Source organism: Tasmannia lanceolata, unplaced genomic scaffold, assembly GCF_043159265.1.
Source record: "Tasmannia lanceolata isolate RefF3 unplaced genomic scaffold, GAP_Taslan_0.1 ptg000015l, whole genome shotgun sequence".
NCBI lineage: Eukaryota > Viridiplantae > Streptophyta > Magnoliopsida > Canellales > Winteraceae > Tasmannia > Tasmannia lanceolata.
Window position 1 is genome coordinate 46519001 of NW_027518692.1, and position 6000 is coordinate 46525000.

A 6000-nucleotide genomic window follows, 5' to 3' on the forward strand; every position below is an offset into this window, starting at 1 on the left:
CCATGCGAAAAGTTGTTGATTGGGATAATCTTGGAGAAGCACAAAATGGAGTTACCGGGGATAATGATTGGGGTGTTGAATGTAATGCATTGGGGTGTTGAATGTAATGCATTCATTATATGGTTTGTACTTCATTCCCAACTAGTGTCAGGATTAGACTTAGTCAATTTGAGTTGGGCAGATCCTTTCACCTTCTTTATGAAAATTTATTTAAGGATTCATTAGCCGACCCCAACTAGTTTGGGACAAAGGCTTAGTTGAGTTGAGTTCATCCGAAATGGGCGAAAATTTTCTTTCCGGACTGAAATTCGGAACGAAATGACAGTACATTCCAGTTCATTATGGATTTCATCAGAAATCCGAAATTTTAGACGAAATGGGCGAAATTCCCCATTTCCTCCGAAATTTGTTAATGTAGCTGTTTTTCTTCTATTCTGCTTGTCTCTTCGTGATTCTCTTCTCTTCTTCTTTCTTCTTCTTAGTATTTGCATGTAAAATCATTTTAGTAAATGTCGTCTTTACTATTTTTTTATGTCCATTTAATTCAGATTTACGTGTAAATAAGGGAATACCCCCATTCGGATTCATTAAAAATAGTTTCAAGACTCAATTCTACAAGGATAAAAAGTCAACTTTTCAGTTCTAGTACAAAATTCGAAAAAATTGGGCTGGGTCAAAATCTTAACTTCCAAACGATGGGGTATTTTTCCAATTTTAAAAATCCCAAAAGCCCGGTAAAAAAATATGATAATTTGGTCTCTAAAATTTTTTGATGTCAACACACATGTCAACACAGGCATTTCGGCTGATAGTGATTTTCCGTTAAGTAAATGTTGGATGTTTGACATATTTGGTTCATTTAATTATTTCTTATATTTTCTAACAATTTCTATTTTTTGGGTTTTTTTTTAAAATTTTTACCTATTAAAAAAATTTCCCTCGTCGGAGCGGAACGAAAAGTTTCAAACAAAATCCGACCGAAATGACCGAAACATTCTGTTCCGGCCGCCAAAATGAAACGGTTCCGCTGCGACGAGGGAAATTAGGTTGGAACTATAAGATCCCTGTATGGAGGTAGAGGCTTGGGTGCATGCTAGCCCATTTTTTAGTATAGTATCAAGTCGTGGGGATTAGATTTTGGAAGTACATTTGGTTTTGTTCCACCATCCCGTGCTTACCCATGGTAAGTTACCTTACTGCACAGGGATTAGAGTTTAAGATTGGTATAGTGGAAGGGGTGGGGTGGTAAGTGCTGTTGTAGTGGATCTTTTGAAGGAATTTATAGAGGCATGAGTATGAGTATCTTATAGGGGTGTTAGATATGGTTTATGTATCTTGTTTTGTGTTGGATAGAAGGATTTGTGTTGAAGATAATCGATGGTTCTCTTCTACTCAAATCTTTCTTCTCCTCTCTTGTGGCTCCCATGGTTTGAGTCCAAGTGTGGAGTTCTCCAATTTCCTATGAAGTTCTTTTTTCCCCTCTAAAGTTCTTACCTCTTATTTGTTGGTTTTAACTCGTAAAATAGTTTTCCCTGAATGATAGAAAATTTCAGCAACAAGAAAGAGAGAAAGCAAAGGATACACCAAATAGCCCTCAAGGTGGAAGAAAATCAAAGAGCTCAAGACTCTTCCCGTCGACGCCCGCGCTTGCTAACACTGCCCTTTCCAAGCATTCAACTTGATATGTTAAGGTGATTTTGTCGATGTGTAGTGAAGGGGAGGAGTTGATGAATTGGAGTAGGAATAGTTTTGGTGTGTGTGGGTGTGGGTGGGGGCACGCTAATTACGGGCTTGAGGAGATTTTGGCCACGGTTGCTGGTTGTGAGACCTCTTTCCAGCACGTTTATTGATCGGCCAGCAGTGAGGACTGTACTGCAATTGGCTTGGGAGAGGCGAGTTTGTGATCTTTAACCACCTTCCTCCTTGAGGTCCTGTGTATTTTTCTTCCCTTTGATGGTGTTTTTGACCATCCCAGCTTTTCAAAGGTTACTTTTGAGCCCATTGCTGGTTTAAGGTGGATTCATCTGGTGTTACATCGTCTTTCAGAAAAGAAAAAATGAGCGCTGTTGCATCAAGCCTGAACCTGTAGAGGTTAGTTAACAGTTAACACCATTGCAGAGATTGGTGATGTCTGTATATCTGTTCACCCCCAAGCTTTAGACACACCTTCTAGTGCAGACGTGATGGCAGTTTGTTTTTGTTTTGTACTTCATTTTGTTTAAGGTCATCTCGAACCTCTTCTGTTCTTGTGTGCCTCAATTAATCAAGTTTTTGTGCTCAAGCATTTGTTTTTCAGCTGATTACTTGTTACATTTGTGTGCATATTAACTTTGGGGACTGATAAATGCGCCCCTTTTCATTACTTGGGGCGCCCAGGTGCAGTGTACGGTAAGGAAGGGGTCCAACTGGAGTCGTCGTCTATCTTCGCACCAGACATTGTGGGGAATTAATATATTTTTCAATGTATTAGTTGTATTTCAGGGTTTGTAAATGTCGCAAGTGGGGACATCTTGTCCCTTGGTGCTTATTCTCGGTAATAAAAGTCATCTTTCAAAAAAAAGAAGGTGCAGTGTACGGTGGCAGCTGCCTCTTTGCAGTCATAGATAAAGTGCACCTGGATGTCCCAAGTAATGAAAAGGGTCGCATTTATCATTTCCCTTAACTTTCTGATTATGGTGATTTCCACCGAAAATAACCTAAAGAAATGAAATAATCAAACTTTCATGACCTGTTTTGCCGGATCTCATGATCATAACAAATTTTCATTTCTTTGATGGCAGATATCTGAAGCATCATGAGAGACCTGCAGTTGGAACACCGAATTTGATTGTTTAGAAATGCGTGGGGTGGTGGTGTAGCAATCTTTGTCAACTCTGAAGGCCGCATCTTTGTCTACGGGGAAGGATTATTGCCCTGCCATTCAAATTTGATCTCGGAGAAGGCTAGCATTGCATGAAGAACAAAGATGCACCAGGGGCGGTTCCTTTTTCGGTCTTATGGTCTTATTTTTGGAACGCTTCACACGTAGAATTTGTATGTAATCGTAGGCTTTGTGACCCAAATCATGGTTTTGTTTCACTGCTGTTTCAAAGTAACCAATGTACATCACCAACTGCTGCTATTCATCTTAGTTTCAGCTAATTTGTATCTAGGGTCACAAGTCCATTCAGTTGGGGTTGATTTAGCAATTGATGATGGTCTTTCAAGAGTCCTAAGCCGTGGAGAATTAAGAAACTTAGTTTAAATACTTGAAGGAGAATGGCCAATAATCAGTTTTGGACTCACAATTGATTCTCAAAATCCAAAACTAACAGTTTTGAACTCAAAATTGCGTCCAATAATCAATTTTGGACTCGAAATCCAAGTTGAACAGGGTTTAAATGTATATTTTATAACTTCATCCATGGTTGTTAATAGACTAGTTAAAGTAGTTTAATGTGGAGTCGAAGCGTCCGTTCAACTACTTGATTTTTTGAAATTTTCTTCCAGTCTTTGTAACCCAAGGCAACGGTTGTCCTTGACTAGTCATTAATCTATTAGATTGAACTTTTCTGTCTTTGTGCTTAGTATGGAATTGACTTCTTTAATTTGTTTACAATATATTAATTCGTAACTTATTCATTTTGTTTATGTTAGAATTAGTCTAACATCTTCATGGCTGTCCATCAAATGCCAAGAACCCTCATCTTCTTCCACCATTTCCTTATTCTTCTCAGCCCACCACGAGTCACGAACACAGTGATCATCCTTCAAAGCATCCATGAACTTATTCAAAAGGGCTATTTCGCGCTTGACTTCTAGCTTAAATCCTCCTTTACTCTCTTGGGTTCCTGCAACTCCTTGCAAATAAGCCTCCAAGGTATGCCAACTTGAAACATTTCCAGGGATCTTCAAGTACTCTGATTCGTGACTATCAATCGCTAGTTCTACACCGATATCTTCATAACCCAGCAGTGGATACTTGGGAACTACGTGCTTGGCATTTCGGACGCGTAACAATCTTAGGGTTTACATTATGGAGAAAACCTGCTTGAAGTTGGAGTCTCCTACGCGAGGGCTAGCGAAGACAATAGCGGTGACAGGGCAAGGTTTGTTGGGGCGATCTTTGGGCTTGTTTAATCCATTTGAGACGATGTCGAGTGCATTCAAAGTGGCGAGGGCGGCTCCCAAGCTGTGGCCAGTCACGGTTATGCTAATCTCCTCGTCCTTGAATGCGTCCACTAGTCTTGTTACCTCGCTTAGAACCTGCAAATTCTCACATCTTTTACTCTCTCTCTCTCTCTCTCTCTCTCACACACACACACACACACACGCACGCACCATATTTCTATTCAAAGTTTAAAAAGACGAAAATTGAGTGAAAACTTGCCCTACTCACTCAAAACTCCATAAAGGGTTGAGGGGGAGGGTGCATCTTGGGCCAGGCTCTGCCCAATTTCTGCTGGGGTTGGGTCAGCCTTTCAGAATCTCAAGTTGGCCATGTTTGGAAACCTTGAATATTTTATTTTCACGGAATGTTAGATTACCGAGTGGTGAGAGGGGTGGGGAGAGAATTGGGAGGGCCTGAGTGACTGAGTGACTGAGTGAGGAGATGATACGAAGTTGCTGGAAAGAAGGAAAGAGGAAAAAAACACTATTTTGAGTATAGTTTTTCTTTCCCTTATTTTTAAGCCACTCCTCACCCTCTTTTCAATCATGCCTCAATATTCTCTCCCCCTCCCACCCTTTTTACCCCTCTCCCACAACCTGATAGACTTATAAACCATGGAAAAGAATTTCATGGCAGCCAAACATGGCTTAAAATTTGAAAAGATAATCAGAATTCACCTGGTCTCTTGCACTAGTCGTATTGAACGGGGACCGTGGATCGTTCGAAGTATATATAGAGAGCCAAACCTGATGCACCTTTGGATTATTTCCAGAATCAGAAGAATCTGAAACCAATATTTGAGAAGCTGGAACCAATACAACCCATTCCAATGCTTGCTGGGTCCCCCTCCATGCAATAACAATATCTCTCCTCCTTAAAGCCTTCATCCCTTCATCTGTAGCCACAGCTACATATCCAATCCAGTTGGCTTCCTTACTCCAAGCTTCCCTGGACAAGGACTTTAGAATGAAGCAATCAGGGACTTGAATCCCAGATGTTGCATACAAGAACTTAGTCACTTTGTATTTGAATGGATTTCCATTCACAAGTCCCAGCTTTTTGAAGAAATCACTCCTTGCGTAACGGCTACTGCCGGCAAACTCCGATGCCCTCTCAGTGTTGAAGGCATCATAAGCAGCCCGAGCCATGTCACCATACTGAAGGATGTTCTGCCGTCGAGTGGGTCAATTAGGTCTTCCCAGTTATCCTTGCCATTCATCTCCCTCCATCTATTTGCGATGTTTCTTGACATTCCTTCTGGCCAAGCCAAGAAATGTTTAATTTTTCCTTGGGTACTTGTTGTTCCCATATCTAATTGTCCACCTATTTATACTTGGCCAAGCAATTAAAATAACCCTTTTAGTTGAAAACCAATAAAATCGCTAGTACTTTTGAAAATGATGTGCTTCCAAATGAGGATTAACGTACGTTTTCAATTTTCAACAAGCATTACCACTTCTGCTATTTTTTTTACTTTTAAATTTTTTCTAAGAAAGTATATATATATATATATATATATATATATATATATATATATATATATGAGGAAACTGTTGGTGAGCTTAAGCTCACCAAACTTATGGTGAGCTAGCTTGCCCAATCACATGGATCCCACATTTTGGGGAGTGATCCAAACCATTCATTTGCAAGGCCTTATCATAGATAAGGGGTGTACCAAAAATCAGCTCCATAGGATCATCCTAACCCCTCCATTTGTGGAGGACAAAAATGGGGCAGATTTGTGTCTGTCCATTTTTGTCCTCCACAAATGGAGGGGTTAGGATGAACCTATGGAGCTGATTTTTGGTACACCCCCCATCTATGTAAGGGACTTTCAAATGAATGGTTTG

General features: G+C 40.2%; 1 protein-coding gene and 1 pseudogene across 2 annotated transcripts in view; one reads left to right on the plus strand and one right to left on the minus strand.

The window, feature by feature from the left end:
- Window positions 1–6000, plus strand: part of LOC143891577 (transcription factor GTE4-like) — a 36866-nt gene that overhangs the window by 12407 nt on the left and 18459 nt on the right. Inside the window, exon 5 of one of the 2 annotated variants that reach the window (XM_077396071.1) lies at window positions 2781–3141. The exons of the other annotated variant lie outside the window; for it this stretch is intronic. The gene's annotated coding sequence lies outside the window, so the exon portion shown is untranslated. Of the gene's footprint in view, window positions 1–2780; window positions 3142–6000 lie in introns of those variants that run through there. 2 annotated transcript variants of the gene reach the window in all.
- Window positions 3628–5402, minus strand: LOC143892030 (phospholipase A1-IIgamma pseudogene; annotated as a pseudogene).